Here is a 19,727-nt window from a genome sequence, read left to right on the forward strand (position 1 = left end):
AGTTTTAAGAAAAGTGAGCAATCCACAGAATATTTGGGAAATGTTGGAAGCATCGGGCAACTGTTTCCCTAAATGCTGACATCCAGCACGGGAAATCGCAAGATGTTGGAGGGGAATATCTACAGTACAAGCTCGATTAACTGGGCTGACCTCCGGCTATACCAACCCCGGGAAAACTGAAATCCCGGTTAAAGCGAATACATAGTATTACATAGTACATTTGTACCTATGAATGTACATATGTACATATAAGTATGTATGTATGAATTATACGCGTAAGTGAAATAAAAATTCGACCGAAAGGGCAAACGAAAGATGTTTTCTGTAGGACGAACTGATGTGACACTGAAGACTAGCTGGAGATTAGGCTGCTCTCTGGGAAGATTAAAATAATGCCGGTAATAATCCATAAAAATATTACATATAACCGTGATGTTGAAAATCAACCATTTACGACATGTAAATCCCAGGGTCTTTTGTAAGATCGTGGTAAATCCCAAGAAATTCAGAACTAATTGCACCATATTTTGGGTTTTTACATACATACATACATATATAATGACCCTTCAAGAAAATCAGGTATAAAAGAGTTGCTGCTACGCCTACAATTATGTAACATCGGAAGACAAAAAAAATTTCCTGTCGCCACCGAAAATTAACTTTTGTTTCCGCGTCGATCCAGGTGTTCTTATGATGACTCAACATGATTCCGGTTAATCCAAATCCCGGTTAACCGAGGGCCGGTTAATCGAGATTGCACTTTATTACTTATAGCTCCTTTGAGAGAGAGTTATCTTCGGAATATCTTCGGGGTAAAGAGAATTAGATTTGGGTGAGTTGAACCTTGGTACGATTGGTCTCACCTGCCCCCAGGTGGGGTGCAAAAGATTGATCTAATCCAAATAAAAATCGCGATGCACAATATCCCATCATAATAAAAATGTGACCATCGTTTATAAATTCAGTATTCTGAAATATCTTCTTTTATTTCCAGACCTCCAAGTAGCGTTTAATGTGAAAGAAAGATTATCGTAAAACAAAATGAACTGGTTTTACGACCAGTCCTACATTCAAGTAAGTTCAGTATACATCTAATCTAAATTCATAAATCTAAGAAGATTGAATCAAGCTTTACAGCTTTGTAAAAAAATAAAGAGGTCAAATCAAGCATAAAAATGCAACAAACCGTATTGTACTTAATATTGATTGTGATGGCAGCGGTAGAATATCAAAAGAAAGTATATTCCGCTCTTCTTCCTTTTTTTTTTTGGCGGGAGAAACAGCGCGCGCTGTAAGATCTACTGATGTAAAAAGAGTAACAGGCAGCCGTGCATGCTCCATTCTTGCATTCATCAATATGATATAGTAGTTCTCCAATGTATGATTATTATTGAGCATAGAATTATTCAAATTCCCCTAACACCCTCCCCACGAACCTCACATGAGTTAAACGTGCCTTTCCCTCATTCAATGATTTGGTGATGCTCCTTTGAGTTTTGGATCACTGTTTTCCTGATCGCGTTTTTTTTTTTTGCTATCATTTGATGAGTTTCGAATGAACGCATTCCGGTATTACCTAGTGAATAGGGTTTGCGCATTCTTTCTATTGAAACCGCTGAATTCATATTTTTATTAAAACGTAACTCTTGACATAGCTAACGTTAAAAATAATTTTTTTTTATGAACAGCAGTGTCAATGGCACGTAATAACGGTTAAAATTATTAAAATTCAATTTTGTTATTTAAACAGAACCACGTAAGTACTTAAACGAGAAGCACAGTCAATCAAATAAACAGTCAATAGTCATTTCTATGCAGTGCTCACTTTAATTGGGATCAATAAAGTTAATTATTGAAACAAAAATCATTTAACTAAATGGAGGAAGCTAGGCCTACTAAATTTAATTGGCCTGTTGAAAAATTCCAAAATTAATTAAATAGTATATTTGAATAGTTATGATGATAACTATTTCAATATTTAATTGAAGAATAATATCATCTTACTATATTTATGTATTTAAATAGTGTTATTTATTTACAGGGTCTTTTTTTTTGGTCTAGATTTGTTTCGGGTATAACAAAAACCTACCGCCCATGAAACATTTAAAACATATCTCTTGAATTATTTATGGTGGTTGACTTTCAGTCAAAGCGAATTACAATAAAATCTAAATCATTTATATATTGATTGGTTACAAAAATTTACATTCGATTGAATATAGATTTGAAAAATAAACTTCATTTTACTATCGTATAAGGTTACTGAACATACATCATGTAACCCAAATTTCTGAACTAATAAAAAAAAAAATATTTGAATATAAATAACTTCAAATGATTATTGAATTTCAAATGAGTTGTTTTGATTGAATTCAAAGTCATAAAAAGAAAAAAATACCAAGTTCCGATTGTCGTTCCTCTTTACTTCTTCGCACTTGGTAAGGAAAGTATTACGATCAGGTCAAAGTTTCGATTATAACTAGAAACTTATTGCAGTTTATGTTTGATCTGTTAAAGAAATTATTATTCTGTGAAAGAGATACGTGACTGCTCTATCTTTACTGTATATATGAAGACAAAAATACATACAAAAGGGAAACCTTCATTGCTTCAGGTGGATATCAGCGTGGAGTACACTAATTCAACTTAAGGTAACTGAAAATGTGAGTAGCCCAGAAGTGGATGAGTTTTTAGCAATTAGAAGAACAAGACAACAAATCCTTTTTAAGTTACAATAAGATAACAGGATTAAGTTGGCTAGCGTTAGAGATCAGAGGAAACTTTTACCTATAATTGAACAAACAAGAAACCTAGTTTACAGCTTTCGATCTGAGAGGCATGATAAAGTTAGATTTTGCTGAATGCGAGCTCATGTAGTAGGACTGAAAGTTATGTAGCTGCAGATAAACTGGCAAAACAGACCTCAGGAATTCTTAAAATAATTCTCTTATGTGAATTCAAAATAAAAGTTGTCACTTGTACTAAAAGCTATTTTGCCTGAATTAAGACTATGTGAGAAATAAATTAAGCAAATAGCCTGGAACTTCTACTTGATGAGTATTATCTTAAAACGAAATAAACTAAATGATTCTTAAACAAAACTTGATGTAAAAACAACTATTTCTATAATTCTCTTAAGGTTTTTAGACACAACATCAATGAAAGTATAAAATATTATAGATATTTTAGATAATAATGCAGCTTAGTATACTATCAAGTTATTCTATTACCAAATTATTCATAGTTTTCAAGAGCTTAATTCTAAATATGCTGTGAGATATTCCTTTTTCTAACTACTTTCCGAACGCATACATTGTGGCAAAAATAATATAGTTATTTAGTAAAAGAAAAAAAATTAAAAATCTTTCAAAATATCTAATTCTATAAAGTAAAAGAATATTTCTAAATAAAAAAAAATAATTTAAATCAGGTTTCTTTGTGATAAATAAATCCCTTATGAGGGGGGTCTTAACTTTTAGAATATAATCATCTGATACCCTAATTGATTGATATCGAATTTCTTAGTTAATGCGGCGGTGAGAAGGTTTTGTCTTATTTCTTGGCGTCTCTTTTGTGGTTATGTACAAAACGTGCTTATAAATAAAAGTGAAATTTAATTCTTATTGATTTGTAGTTGGGTTTCACTTACAAAACACAGAAAAAGAAGGTTTATTTCTATTTTTTTAAATGACGAACCCAAAAAAGTTGAGAAAGTGCACAAAACTTTTTAAATGTAGCTTTAGATGTGAGACTAACAATCTTATTTTTTCAGTTAGCAAAAGTTTATTATGTTCATTAAATATTTAACATTAAAACTGTTTATTCTAAAAAAGAAAATGATTTTTTAAAATTAAATTAATTTTTTTGTTTACCTTGTTCTCTTTCAGAAGTTGAAAAGGTAGCCATTGGTGAAAGATATTCCAAAAAAAGCACTGGCTCTACACAAAGTATATTTACAACACAACCGTACACAGCGCCTGTAATTAGAAAGTGTTATTATTAATAATATGAACAACAGATAAAAAAAAAACATGGATTTTAGAGAAAGAAGTAATATGCTTTGGAATGACCGCCATATAATGTAATTGGGTATGTTTTAATTTTTTTCTTTTAAATAGAGAATTTCCTAAACCAGGATTTTGCTAAGTATTGTTTGTTCAAAATGTAATGGTTAAGGCCAAGAAACTTAATGTCCTTTGAGACAGACATTGATATTTAACTGAACTTCCAAAACCACATTTCCTGAAGAAGAAGACCAGAGGTTATCCGAAGGGTCAATCCAATGATCTGTCTTCTATCAACTCTTTTGATGTTTAACGTTAATTGTTTAGTTGGAAACGTTATAGTAAATCGTAACTCGGTAAAAGATTGCAAACCAGTTCTAAGCAATTAATCGCATACATATTCTAATTAAGCTCTGGTACCATTTCATTATAATGTGGGAAATTTAAGAAATTAAACGTTCCAAAAGTAATTATTCCATTTTAAGATAAGAAAAGCCTTAACAAAAAGTTTTGGCTGAATTTTTAACAATTTTTATTGATCCTATTAGATAATTTATCATTAGAATCAGTGAAAATAGTAAAATAAGCTAAATGAAGTTTTAAAATGTTTCAATTTCTATAATTTCTTGACAAAATTATGAAAAAGATATCAAATGTAATGACTAAAAGAAGGTGCTGAGGTCTGCTATTAAATGTTAAGAATCTGGTAACTTTTATCAGGCTACGCCTCTACCCAGTTCTATGTATATTTTATTTAATTCATTATAGAGTATTTGTAACAAATATAATCGTAAATAATAGAAAATTGTTAAAATACTTCGTTTCTTAACCTCAAAGTAGCTAAAATTTTCTACTGCAGAATTTAAAAGTTATATTACTGATCAAATAGCATTGGAAACCAGCTAACTGCTGCTTATTATTACCTAAATCACAGAAATATAGTTCAGCAATACTCCATTAAATAATAAAAAAGGATTTTAATGATAAATCTTGTATTAAAGAACTATTAAAACAAGTTTATTCAATTGATTAAAAGAAGAAAGATTTCTTTTAAGTGATGAATTTAGTCTCATCGCCATATTGCCTTTAGAAATCCTGTGCCCCAGATTAAAATTGCCAATTTTCAAGTCATCCATTCGGGCAGTGTAATGAATTTTATGTAAATTTTATCTCCATTTATTAATTACTAAATTCAAATGCAAATCATATAATATATCTTAAATTTATCCTACTTATATTTCAATTTAATAGTACTTACGTGATAAATTCAAATTATACAGGAAGAAACCAGGAACTAACTAAGCAATTAGTGACGTCAGAACTGGAGAGCCCCAAACATTAATTTATATTAAATAGTTAATTATTAATAGTTAAATAGTTATTATTAATTTAGAAAAAATGTGCTTGAAATTAAGTTAAATAACAATATTTAAAAACATTATTATATTAATTAAAAATTTAATTTGTAACTTTTTTAAAAAATAATTTTCTGAAATTATGAAAATATTTTTTACAAAATTATTTTCATTATATTTTACTTTAATTTCTTTTCATTTTGAAAATAATATTTATTATTTTTTCCAGTTCCTTGTGTTTTTCAGGATATGTATATTCTTTTAAAGGAAGCCATTTGATTCTGTGCTTGCAGTTAGTGCCCAAGTTAAAATCAATTTAATTCAATTTTATTTTATGTTTTCCTAATTATGGTAAAAATATTGTTTTTTTATGTAAAAAAAGACATGATAAAATGATCTTTTCAAAATAAATGTACGCAGTGAAAAGAATTTATGTAAACTTAAAGTAAAGTAAGGTATGTAGACATTTATTCATTTTTCTAAATCTATTCATTTTTTAGATTTCATTTGTTTTTTATTTACGAAAAATTATTAAACGTATCCTATTGCTTTTCATACTGTGGTTTTATTAATAAGTAGTTGAGTTGTTAGGTTCTGATTTCAAAAAAGGAAAAGAGATGGCTAATAAGTCTAAGGAGGCCGACTGCAATACATTGAAACACAATGTATTACTAACAATGAGCTAAATGGTTTGTAGAAAGACTTTCTGTCAGACTGGAAGACGACGAGGTAACGTGTTTAATATTCTTTTCTTTACGAAAATGTTTGAATGCGCATAAAGTGAGTTGGTGTATATAGTTGATTCCATTTCTTGGGTAAGCCATTTGTAATGCTTAATAGTTTTCTGTGCTGTGGTAGTATTCATTGAAATTGTTTCTGGCCATTTTTGGTAGAATTGACTACGACCAACCAATACTGACCTTTCCTTGGGTCCGCATTAGCCTTGTGTAGGAGGCATGACCATGGTTCTTGAGAAATTTCAGAAAGTTGAACTTGAAATTCCAAGAACTTAAGAAACTGTGTCTCTTTTATTTTGCACTCAACAACATCTTCAATCTTGCATAAAGTAAAGGCGTTAAAGGGCATTTTTCAAGCTAGTTTCATTCCATGTCGCCCGTCTAGCGTATCAAAATGTTTAATAATCAATTATTTGTTCTTTAATTTTAATATTATTATTTAGAAATATATTCATAGTTATATAAAAAAATGGACATTGAACATGTTTATAGAAAAATATTCAAATTTTAACGATCACTAGATCGCGCATGCGTGCAATGTTGAACTAACAAAACAGAAACCGCTTGTATCTGCCAGTTAACACTAATGTAACCTTTTTCAAATTAATTGATTAACACATAAAATTAGAAAGATGTGCGTTCACATTATAGGAATTTAGTTTTTGAGAAACAACATTAATTTTTATTTATTTTTCAGAGTTAATAAACCGAAACTGTTATTAACAGTTTTCGAAAAAATGTAGCGAGCTACATTGATTTTTTAATCAAAAAAATCTTCATAATTATCTTAAAAATTAAAAGTTTGGAGCAAACATAGGAACATTGATTGAGTTACGAGTTATAAGTTTATAAGTAAGTATGTTTTGCATGATTACTTTTAACCTTCTGATAGGACCTGTTGCTTTTTCTTGTTGTTTAAGAAGTAAAGCTAACCCAACTGTTGCTACTGTCAATATATTGATCTAGTCTTCCCCATTCAATGTTGGTTCTTCATTCAGTTTAGTTTTGAATGATGTAGCTTGCCATTCAGTCCTAATTTTTCATTCATGGTTTCTTTTCTTACCAAATCATTAAGCAGGTTTAATTTAAAGTAGAAATTTAAAATTAGTAATTTTAGTAGTTGCTTTTTGTAATTCTTACGATTTCAGGCGATCATCCTTTACATTTATCAGAGAAAAATCGTGGAGTGTTTAGAGAAAATAAAAAAAGCTTCGGTAGCGTTATTACCAACTAACTTACTGTACGTGAGGGAGTTGTTGAATTATTCTTTACTCTAAATCGATCACACTGATGCCAGGTCAGACCACTCTCAAAGCTCCACCAGGTCATTCTCTAAGGAAAGTAGGAGTTCACAGATAAGAACAACCACTCCCTGTAGCCAACTCACCAGTTTCACAAATATTCTGAAAAAAAAGTCCTTCCAAATTAAAAATAGAGACTTCTAGATAAGGATTATTTCACTCTCGTATCTCTTAAATACTCAATCTTTCCGGAATGTCTCAGGTACAGCAAGGGTTCGGCTGTTAACGGTCAAACTTCAGGATTTTTACTATGTATTATGAGAAATGCATCTTTAAGAATACATATTTTTAAATTCTGTGGGTTTTTCTCGAAAATGGCAATAACGATTGTCTTTAAACTTAGTTTTTCTAGGGACAAACGTGTATTTTTATAACTATTTAAAACATTTACCCTAGAATATTCCCTTAACGTCTTCGTTGGATGGGATATAGAGCTCTTTTATAAAGTGCAGTTTTAGCACATTGCAGTTTCGTACTCTCGTATAATATGTATGCGTGTAGAATGTTCCTAAGTTCAAAATGGAGAAATATCAGTCTATTTTTCGAATATTCTGTTATTTTCTAGAATCGCCAAAGAGTTACGTTGATTTTGAGCAAGTCTTATATTAGCTTACTATTTTTATTCGACATTTTATTAAAGAATTTTGATTCTAGTGTGGTTCTGAGGAATCGTGAATTACAATTCTTTAATTAAATTATTTATTACTTTTACATTAATGTATTTTGCAAAATTTCTCTTTTTACTATTATTTGTTGAATAAATCGAATTATTGAAACTGCGTTTATAGAAAATCGGTTCTCATCAGATTATCTATGGTTTTTCCTGTCATGAAAAAGAGCCAATTCAATTCTTTATCATGACCGCTCCAAGTGTCTTTAAGGGAATCCCCTCTTAAAATAAAACAAGTTCAGAAGTTAGTTCTGTCAGTTTGTGGACAGTGACAGCCCATTACTTTGAGGGGTGAGGGATGTCCTGATGGTAACGTCAACAACTACAAACGCAAAAGTACTGTGGAGACGTATGGCTGTGATGTGCACGTGCCAGTAAATTATGTGTGTGTGTGTGTGTGTGTGACAAGAATTATTGTGGAGCTGACTCCAGGAACCGGTTTCCAAGTTTCTACTGGCCATTATTTGGAAGTCGAGGGTACTGGGGAGGGGCGGCATTAGCTTTTGTAAACGACCGGCAGAAGGCGCGCGCTGTTCACGGACGCCGAGACGTGTGCTGGTCCCTGAGTTCGCCCAGCGGTGGGGACTGGCCTGCCGTCCAAGTAATGTTCATGGACACGGACCATATAAAGTTCTTCTCTTAAATTCCTTCCCCTCCCCCTACCCCGGGCGACCCACTGAGTACTACTCCTTAAAGAGCCAGTGTTGTTTTATTGCAGGCAGTCTGGCCACCGAACTAACCTCCAACTTTATCGCCTATTTAGTGAGCTTCTTGTACATCTGTAACACAACTTCTTCCTGTGGTACATTACTTGAATACAGGCAGCCATGTCTCTCTGCTAGTTTGTTCCTTCCTCGGCACTTCTTTTATATATTTTACTTATTTTTACAAAACTAATTAATTGTATTTATTATTGTTCTTCATATGTTTGAGTATACGATCATTTTATTGCCTCTTACCTCTCTACTAGCAACACTGCTAAACGTTGGCTACTAATTTTCTATTAAAGTTATTGCAATCGTTTCTTACACAGCTTGTAGTAAGAGATTTTGTAATTGTGAGATTTTCGATTTCGAGTCTTCTCCGTGAATATCCATTTTGAGATCTTCGTAAGTACGAAAAAGTGGTTTTTACAAACGGAAACGCCACAATAAGGTGTACTAAATCGTTTGGTCGAAACTACCACTCTTCTGCTTTGGTTTTCCAGTTTTTTGTTTTTTTGTTTTTTTTAGGATTTCCTCGAAAACTGCTCGTTACCAACCGGAAATATCTCTTTGTATAATTCTTTCTGGGAAATGACTCCTAAACATTTTCAATCAACAGGATTTCCTCAAATTGGGAACTTTGGTCACACTTTTCATTATAGGTTGCCCTTGTTTAAATATAGGTTGCTTTTAAATTAGATTATTTAGAGATAAGTCATCTTTAAAAAAAAAATAATAATAATGTGAAACTTATTGCAGGAAATGAGAGTTACATTGCTGAACGTTCGACCAGATATTCCGGAATTTTGTGATCAATATCAAGCATATATTTTACATTAAATTTATTCTCTTGTCAGAACAAGAGAAAGGAAAGATCGTACTGTTGAAAAACTCCAGATTTGACCTTATTTTGTCTTCTTTTCCTTCTATTGCAAGTAATAATTAACTTTTCAATATAACGATAGTAATACAATAAAAGTAACAGATTCATGCAACTGTTACAATGCAACTTGCAACTAGTTTTATTTTCTTACTAATTACTCACCAATACTGAGTAGTTCTTGACATTTTGTGGGTTATGATTTGCAAGAAACATGTCTAGTTGAAATGTATTCCCAAATTCTATTCAGATGTGCTCTATTCAGAAGTTTACTATATAACAGTATAGCCAGATAATATAACCACCTATTTATATGAACCTAGGCTATGATAGTGAATGTAAATAAAGTATGTTATTATTAATGAATGATCGGATATTGAAGAGAGTGGACTGCTCGTCCGCCAGCAGACAGCCATTCTGGTAAGGTACACAGTATTGAACAGGTGCTATGCTGTGCTGTAGAGCTGTCTCAAGGACTCTCTCCACTAATACAACGATTTAGGCCCCTGTGTAGGTGGTATGTCTGTCCGTCACTATGCCCTGTGTCTGTGTCCATGAGAGTGCGTGACTATCTCCCACTGAGTCGTCTCTTCTCTACTGTCTTCCTCTTCCTGCAGTCGTCCCTGTTCGCTTCTTCCAATCTACCTTTCTCCTTATTTCCATTCTCATTTTTATTGTTCATTCCACTAGGTCTCGTTCTTCTTCTCTTCTCTTATCTCTCCTTAAGCTCTCAGGTATATTTTGTTTTGTTTTTCTGTTTCCAAGACGCAAGCTCTTTAGAAACCAGTTGCTTATACCGAAATATATTAACTCACTTTCTATCTAACAAGCTCTGTAATGATTGACCGGATATATGTGATTTATTCCAACTCAGCTGATGGTATACTCTCCTATAGTGGCACTTCCTTTAGATGTCATTGTTTACTATCTCCAACTCCTACTAAAATTTCCCTGAATTCTAAAAAATGTTTTTAATATTTATTTGTTTAATTACTTCTCAAATACTAGGTAGTTAAAGAAAGAGTAGTTTTTGTAGGAAACTTTAGGAATTGGTGTTCTGAGATTTAGGCCAAAATCTGTCGTAACATCCTCCCTCAAAATTCGACAGAAATGGAACACACTGTTCCAGTGTATCTCTTAGAATGTCTTAAGTTGCAACATTCTCAACCCTTCAAAAAAAAAAAGTGTATTAAAACCGTTTCCCAGATATAATCAGACGGAAGATCTCCACATTGAAAGCTCTCGTTTTCAAGACAGTTATATCTGCTGCAAATGTTAGAAATAGTGTACACTCGCATGACTTACTTTTATTGCAATAGAGGTACTTAAATTTACTTGAAACTTACCATTTGCACTAAAAAAAAAGTTCACTTCAATATTACATTGGTAGGTGTCACGGTAGCCGAGCGGTTAGAGGCGAGACCTGTGCAGCTATTTTGTATTGTGGTACTGGGTTCGATTCCCGGTCTCTTAGGCCTTGGATTTTATTTAATGGTTAATATGAGAAATTTACAGTAAAGTATGTTTGCTTGTCGCCTCCGTCCACGACACCTAACATAATTGGTAGTTGGACGTTAAGCTTGCCTGAAAAAACTACATGTATACTTTCACCAAAAACTACATGAAACTTACTTTTCCTGACAATTTTCTTAAAATTTAGAATTTTAGTCACTTATTTGATCCTTATTAGAGAAAAGATAATAGATTGTACTAAAATAGCACTTTAGAGGAACGTCCACTCACACACTTCGTCAATGACTGCCCTTATTCGCGTGTTCCTATAAGTGTGATAAGTTGAAAGAAAATCGTAAAAGCTGTTTTTTTGTTGGCTGATTTTGTTCAGAAACGTAAAGTCGGGTTCTGTAGTGGTTCTTTCGGACTTACTCCGAGTTACTGCGGTTTTCAGTCAAGCTCATCATAAACCACTATTTTTTTGGATTAAGGGTTCCACAAAACTGATATATCTGATGGAAATTCCAAATCGAAAGTTTAATACGATCGATAATTGATTTTTTCTCTAATCTAGTATTGAAATACTTTCGACCTCTGCCAGTCTATATTTGGCCGAGTGTTATTGATGAAGTGATCGATTACCATTACGTACTCACCATTAGAGGATCTTCAAGAATCGGAAGCGGATAGTATATCACAGTAACAGGTCAAGGTTTCTTAGCATTACCATGGTATCTCTGAAGGTACACCATGGTACACTGAAGGTCTTAAGGAGCAAACAAGCTTCCTTAAGAGGCAGTACCCACACGTAACACTTCTAGGTTGTATTTCTCCCTGAAGGCGTCAAGCTCTACCGGTCAGCCGGGGGAAAAAACGTGTAACTTCCTACAACCGTTCAGTTTCCTACGCAAAAAATTATACGAACCAACGTAGGAGTTCCAAGTCTAACGTTGTTCCACTTTTTTAAGATATTTTTTAAAAGAAATTTTAAATACTTGCTGGAACTCAGTTTTTTATTTTATTTTCGAATATTTTTTTAATTATATTGATTACACCGTATTCATTATTATAAGGATATTAATTTTTTCATTTCTTAAACCCTCTCGAAAGTGGAAGTATTAAAATCATACAGGATTTTGATATTGTCAAGTTATGAGCAGAATACAAATTGATGTGTGTAACTCTGTATCCGTCTGAATGTGAAGTATATGGCATAACTAAAAATAGAAAATTCTGGGTTAAGAACCAGAATGTGTTCTATGTAATACAATTTGAGAGATTTTCCCTCCTTAGTAGCCTGTTACAAATCTTTCTACACTAATGGACCGAACCGGGTTGTCTCCAAGAAGATAGCGCAGTCTGGTTTTAAATCAGCTAAATACAAGCGTTTTCTCAGAAAACGTAGATTTTTGAAGAAGAGGTTGGAGTAGGGTTCCTTCAAAAAAGTGATTTCTCTACAATTATGTATGATCTCATCCCCCTACATAGATAATATTAATAGCTATTAAATATTTAGTAAAAACTCCAAATTTGAAGTAAATTTGTTTTACGGGAAGTTTTTTCCGAAGGTTTATTTTTCTAGTCGTAACATGTTTCCAAGAAACGTTATGAGGGATTTTTTTAATGGTGGAATGAAATTAATCTCATTTCCAGATTCAAGTTTTATAGTAAAACATTTCAGTATATATAGCTTTTAGGAGTTTTCCGCTATTTTGTATGACATTAACATAACCAATTTTATTCCAGTTCATGAATGGAAAATGCCCGTAACAGGAGAAACGTTGCATTAGAAGGAGGTCTATAGCAACTTCAGCAGTGGGATCGACGGAATACGCTGAAATAGTTTTGATACATGATCGCTACAGCTCAGTTATGATTCATTAACTATCGGTAAGATATGAGTACAATGAGACCCACCATGCACGTAGAAAGAGATCCTTATATTTTCATATATTGTGTTTAAGTTTAAGCGAAAAGTTTAAGGATTTCAGTGACTGAGAATTTCTTGTGCCAGATCTCTGTTCCTGAGCCCGAGCTGACATCCTACCTAAAACTATCTCAAAAAATACAGCAAGTATTTTTAGAGATCGAACCAAAAGGGTTCAAAGTTGATACGACTTGGCGGAATTGGTTTAAAAAAAAAAAAAAAATACCATGTTTAAGTTTAAGCGGACAATATTCTCCCAGTTGCTGTTCATTATTTTTAGTGACTGATTCATAGTTTCAATAGGATGAAAAAATAATTGCCATTTCAGTCGTGATACATTTATTCTGCCGAGCTTTCGACCCTAGGGACTAAGTCCATCTTCAGGGCTAGTTTACAAAGTAATATTTTACTTGTTGTTCATTGTTTTTGGTGACTGATTCATAGTTTTAATAGGATGAAAAAATAATTGCCATTTCAGTAGTGATACATTTATTCTGCCGAGCTTTCGACCCTAGGGACTAAGTCCATCTTCAGGGCTAGTTTACAAAGTAATATTTTACTTGTTGTTCATTGTTTTTGGTGACTGATTCATAGTTTTAATAGGATGAAAAAATAATTGCCATTTCAGTAGTGATACATTTATTCTGCCGAGCTTTCGACCCTAGGGACTAAGTCCATCTTCAGGGCTAGTTTACAAAGTAATATTTTACTTGTTGTTCATTGTTTTTGGTGACTGATTCATAGTTTTAATAGGATGAAAAAATAATTGCCATTTCAGTAGTGATACATTTATTCTGCCGAGCTTTCGACCCTAGGGACTAAGTCCATCTTCAGGGCTAGTTTACAAAGTAATATTTTACTTGTTGTTCATTGTTTTTGGTGACTGATTCATAGTTTTAATAGGATGAAAAAATAATTGCCATTTCAGTCGTGATACATTTATTCTGCCGAGCTTTCGACCCTAGGGACTAAGTCCATCTTCAGGGCTAGTTTACAAAGTAATATTTTACTTGTTGTTCATTGTTTTTGGTGACTGATTCATAGTTTTAATAGGATGAAAAAATAATTGCCATTTCAGTCGTGATACATTTATTCTGCCGAGCTTTCGACCCTAGGGACTAAGTCCATCTTCAGGGCTAGTTTACAAAGTAATATTTTACTTGTTGTTCATTGTTTTTGGTGACTGATTCATAGTTTTAATAGGATGAAAAATTAATTGCCATTTCAGTCGTGATACATTTATTCTGCCCAGCTTACGACCCTAGGGACTAAGTCCATCTTCAGGGCTAGTTTACAAAGTAATATTTTACTTGTTGTTCATTGTTTTTGGTGACTGATTCATAGTTTTAATAGGATGAAAAAATAATTGCCATTTCAGTAGTGATACATTTATTATGCCGAGCTTTCCGACCTAGGGACTAGGGTCATCTTCAGGGCTGTGGAACATATTTACAGTTTGTTAACAATGATTCTATTGAAATGAATATGTATAATAAAACGAAATTTACAAAAATTATTTACCTAGTTTAGAAAGTAATACTTGGCGTGTCTTCAGTCTTGTCTGTTCATGGACTGAGTGTGATCGGTCTATGTGTAATACGTGTTAGGTTGTGTGGAAGTCATTGTTGCCAATTGTCAAGTATTTTGTAGTAAGTTTGCGTATATGTTGTTTAAATTGTTCGTGTCTGTTTTGAAATTTAAACTGTTTTCTGTCTTAGATATGTATATCATTTCTGTATTTTACATTACAGGGTTGGCGTGTCTTCAGTCTTGTCTGTTCATGAACTGTCTTGAGTCCATGAACAGACAAGACAGAAGACTCGCCAACCCTGTAATGTAAAAATATTACTTTGTAAACTAGCCCTGAAGATGGACCTAGTCCCTAGGGTCGTAAGCTCGGCAGAATAAATGTATCACGACTGAAATGGCAATTAATTTTTCATCCTATTCTCCCAGTTGATTACTTTTTTTATTTCTTCAAGATCCCATTTTTAAGGAAAGTTTTTAAATACTTTAACTTCTCTTTCTTTTTTCGTTTTTCAGAGAACAAGCATCAGAAGGGTTCTGGCGACATCCGCAGAGGAATTTTACGTCAATATGGATAATTTTCAATCCAATAATCAATCAGTTTAGCGCAATAAGATTCTAGATAGTTAAATTAAGTTAGAGAAAGTCGCTCACAAAAAAAAAAAAAAAAAAAAAAAAAAAAAAAAAAAAAAAAAAAAAAACCTTAGGTATTTAGTTATCAAATGTGGGTTTGCGTGGGCAGTTTTGTAACATCTGTCAAATGTTGGAGATGATTTTTTTTTTTCCTTTTTTTTTTTTTATTTATTACATACGGCTATCCCCAAAAAAGGAGAAGTTTATCTCCAGGGCCTAGAAGTGGAGCGCGTGGACACTGTCATTAAACTACACCTACACGGTATTTTTAGGACAGACAGTCTGCTGTCCCGTCCTAGGACTGGCCACAAGGCATTTTTATTTACTGGTCCAATCTTTTGATATATTCAATAATTTCTCTGCCTCCCCCTTCAATATTAACAAGAAATCTCATACACAATAATTATTGTAATTTAATGAGACGACTAAAGTGTTAATATTGTTATTAATATTTATAATCAATGCAAAATAGAAAAACTGTGACATTTTCATAATCCATCAATATCAATTTGGTGAGCAGGTTTTTTTTTTTTTTATATCGAATCAAGTCAATAACCAAATTTTAAATCTTCCTGATTTAAAATTGAAATGCCAAAAAATTATATATTAACATAATTTATAAAAATTTAGTGTGGAACCCATTTCTTAGCTATCCTTAATATCGCAATTCATGTAATTAAATTTTCGTAAAATTTTCAAATTGTTCTAAAATGAAGTTCACTTTAATATTATTCGGGTTCACCTTTAAAGAAAAAAATTTTGTCGAAAAATAAATCGATCAAAATTAAAATGTTTGATTAGTAATACTACCAGATAGCCAAAATTTGGAACTTTAATCACATATTTATTTATTTAGAATATTTAATAACTGATACATCCATACACTTATACTGAAATGGAACTTTAGAGACTACTTTCAACCAGAAGCACTCTTAAGCGAATTTTCCCGGAAAACTGTTTCAAATAAAAGTTGTTGTCACGTACTACTTCTAAATTGATATGATTACCACGTGTATGTATGTGTATACATACTTCAGATTACATTTTTTCAGGCGTTCTCATTTTTTACCATTTTAAAAGTTTAATTTTGAAAATTTGACATCACCATACTGGAGGATTGATCGATTAATTCAAATCAAAAAACTATAAGGGTAACGCTGGAAAGTTTTTTTTGGGTAAATTTAAATCATTTTATGAAAGGCTATTTAAAAGCTTTTTATAGCCACCCAAATACGTAGTACTTCAAAATAACACGTGTCGAAAATTTGAAGTATTGTCACGCGCTACTTTTAAACTGATATGATTACCACGTGTATGTGTATGTGTGTGTATACATACTTCAGATTATATAATTAATCGATGGTTTTGATGAGCCGGCCAAAGAGATAATTTTAATTTGTGTATACTCTTATAGATTAACTAATTTCTACATGTGATGATATCTCTTTATTTTATAATATGTAACGCTTCCTATAGTGGATAACGTCAGGGGTTTTTTTTCGATAAGGATTACTCAACTGATTTAGCCGCACCTTGTTGGTTTGAACAACAAATTACCTAACTTTTTCTAAGTGTGATAATGCTAAATAAATAGATTTTATGTCATCTATTGACGTGAACGTTTATTTTCTTATAGAGAGTAAAACGTTCGGCTGGCTAGCTAGCACAACTCTTGTAGTACACTGATAAAGGTGCACACTGATTGCTGAAATGTCATTGGGTACGTGACATGAATCTGACTCGAATTGATACTTTCTATCACTAAAAGCGCTCGTTTCAAGTTTTCTATATTCTGTTTCCATCGAAAGTGTCGGTGAGTTCAGAAGAAATTAGTTTTTCTAATTTATGTACGTGAACAACTACAAGGAAATCACATGGTGAACCGCGTCTCTCGAAAATAGTGAAAAATTATTTTTTTTTTCCTTTAATATGCTTTATAATATGGAATTGTAATGTATTAATATATATCCTACATTAAGTCTGCCTTGTTATTAATGACTTAACTTTCTTATATTTGTATGTGAAGGTAAATCCATCTGTTTCTTCATTCTAAATCTAATTTTTGAATTCTGAAAATTAAAATTCGGCATAAATTTAGTTTAGATTCCGTGGGATTTGTCAGTCATTGTAGCCATTGCGGCCAAGAGGATCTGTTACGTCATCTTCTAGTTGGAGCATCCTCCCGGGTCCTGTCTGATCAATTCTGGAAAGGAACTCCTGTTGAAGCTTGAAAGTACCAGTTTTTCTCCTCCAAAATGCTGAACTTCCAGCCATTCTCGTCCTTCGCACTGACAGGTAATGCTAATTATGTTTAGAACGATTACTTTTTCTTCCTGAAAAGAATTTACTCAGGCTGAAGTAGGACTTCTACTATTGTCCAGATTGCCTCCTGATCTTCTTGGCTTAATGCGCGATATAGCTAATAATTAATTTTTTTGGCCATTACTGGCCTAAGATTTCACCCATCATTACTACAACTATTTGTGGGTCAATGCTGCTCGCTGAAATTAGCTCAGGTCCCTAAAGGGTTCCTTAGGAATAGCCCGGGCCAAGCTGACTCCCGTTTAATTACGCTTTTTTGTCCTGAATGCCCAGGGAGCCCAGACAATATGTACCAATACTCATCAGTCGGTCCGTCTAAGCAGTTTCTAACTACTTTTAATTAACTTTGTAGGAAATGATGGCCTTGAGACTAGGCTGGGACCCTGGAATCGATTACCCTTCAGTCAAAATCTCTGCAACTAAAATTTATTGCATCTAGCTCTGTTTGAATAACTGTGGTCTGGATTCGCTAGGCTTACTAAGCTATTATACCGCGGATTAGTGCATTAAATCAAGATTTACACCGTTTACTCTGACTTAATGCCGTCCTAGATCCTTATACAACATCGTAAGTTCATTATATTGGTCTTTATACAGATGAATTCCACACCCAAAATAAATATTTTTTAAATATTCAACCCTCTCAAAAGAAAAAAATTGTTTTGCTCCCAGAATTCCTTGCTTATCTAATCGATCATCCCACAATTATCCTCATATCTATGTTTTTTTTTCTACAACCTCCGACTACTTTATGGTTGACTGAGAATGCTAATGCCAAGAAGTACAGGTGAAACCACGCTACCCAATTACACCGCAGTCTGGCCAAAAGATCGGTCCTTTCCCCCCCCCCCCCTCTTGTACTTAGATCATTATAGAACTTGTACACCCTAATAGAACTACAGTAATCTACAGTAAAGGGAAACCCCTTTTTGTGTTGTGCACCCCGAGGGGTGACCCTTAGCTATGCTATGCATAAACGGTAGGTTCAAGGTACCTCCTCACAACAGATCGGTAGGTAACGCCCACGCTTTGTTAGGTAGCCCAATAATGCACTGACGAGCACTGGCAGGTGCTTCTACATTTTCCATCTTGACGTCACTTTGATGGATATTTAGTTTTTCTTATTCTTTTAATAAAGTCCTGATTGGAGCAGCTGGCGTTAGTTATAATAAGAATGTGCCCAAGAAGTCATTCGAGGTTTAAGCACTTAAGTGTACTATCATGGTATGAGATAGATGTTTAAAGCTATATTGTTATTCTAGCCAACATTTCGATTGGCTTTTTCTTCGTGAAAATCATAAAAGAAATAAATCAAAAATTGGACCTTGCACCAAAAAGATTTTAGACCTCAAGCCAGATAAGTTCCATGTTAGCCCCTTGTCTAATTTCATTACAGCATTACTCCAACAAGGCCTGGAGCCCATTCAGTCGACCATAGACTTCTTGAAGTGCAACTACTGACGGAGTAAACACTGCATTTCAGCACATGGGTTGTTCACATTTTAAGATTTATACATCCTCTTGGGAGAAAGTCGCGTTGTTATTTTAAACTAGTTTTTGTTTTGTTTCAGACCAAATGAGCCGACACAGTCAGCATCCAAATGCTGTGCCTGATCATAATTGCAAAGTTATTCACAAACGCACGTAACAAACAAAAAAGATCAATCCTTTTACAAAATCACATGCGCATTGTCTAAAATCGGATCTTAAAAAAAGAAAAGAAAAAAGAGTGACCCTTAGAGAGACGGAGCCTTATATATATAGAGAGAGAGAAGCAAGGCCTTATATTTACATAACAAAAGTAATATATCTTGTTAAGAGAGTTTGGAGTAGAGGCGGCATTCACAAAGCGAACCGTACACTCCGACTGTGTGCGCGCGCACTTCTCAGCCTCCCAGGTAAATCTTTCCTTCGAGTCTATTCAAATGTTAATGACTTTTTGAATAGACTTGTCCAAATGTGCGTGCCAAGGATTTGTTAAAAAAAAAAAAAAAAAACTTCGCCGCGTATAACCTGACCTCAGAAGCGGATGTTGGTAAATGATGGCTTTTAGTGTTTTGGCGTTTAAGATTTTTACTTGCTGGTCAAATTTACGAAATACCGTTTTTACCGGAAATACCTATTTTGAGGAGAAGTGGTATTTATTTTTGTATTCATTCGTAAACCTCTGTGGGAGCATTAAATTGGCAGTCAGAATTCCTCTGTTGGAAGTAGT

At 33.2% G+C, this 19,727-nt stretch overlaps 1 long non-coding RNA gene across 34 annotated transcripts in view; it reads left to right on the forward strand.

The window, feature by feature from the left end:
* LOC141446798 (uncharacterized) overlaps nt 1–19,727 on the forward strand; it is a 60,756-nt gene that overhangs the window by 2,985 nt on the left and 38,044 nt on the right. For 16 of the 34 annotated variants that reach the window (XR_012453874.1, XR_012453855.1, XR_012453854.1 and 13 more), the window contains exons 1-9: nt 3,537–3,745; nt 3,888–4,089; nt 5,589–5,814; nt 5,951–6,088; nt 6,794–6,948; nt 9,531–9,706; nt 12,850–12,993; nt 17,289–17,485; nt 19,084–19,410. This is a non-coding gene — a long non-coding RNA (uncharacterized lncRNA). Of the gene's footprint in view, nt 1–994; nt 1,075–2,517; nt 2,664–3,524; nt 3,772–3,887; nt 4,090–5,588; nt 5,815–5,950; nt 6,089–6,793; nt 6,949–8,135; nt 9,455–9,530; nt 9,707–12,849; nt 15,158–15,205; nt 17,004–17,288; nt 17,486–18,923; nt 19,003–19,083; nt 19,411–19,727 lie in introns of those variants that run through there. The other 18 variants (XR_012453858.1, XR_012453860.1, XR_012453866.1 and 15 more) reach the window with 17 other exon arrangements.

This window comes from Rhodnius prolixus, unplaced genomic scaffold, assembly GCF_049639745.1.
Source record: "Rhodnius prolixus isolate KJV_2025 unplaced genomic scaffold, Rpr scaffold_7, whole genome shotgun sequence".
NCBI lineage: Eukaryota > Metazoa > Arthropoda > Insecta > Hemiptera > Reduviidae > Rhodnius > Rhodnius prolixus.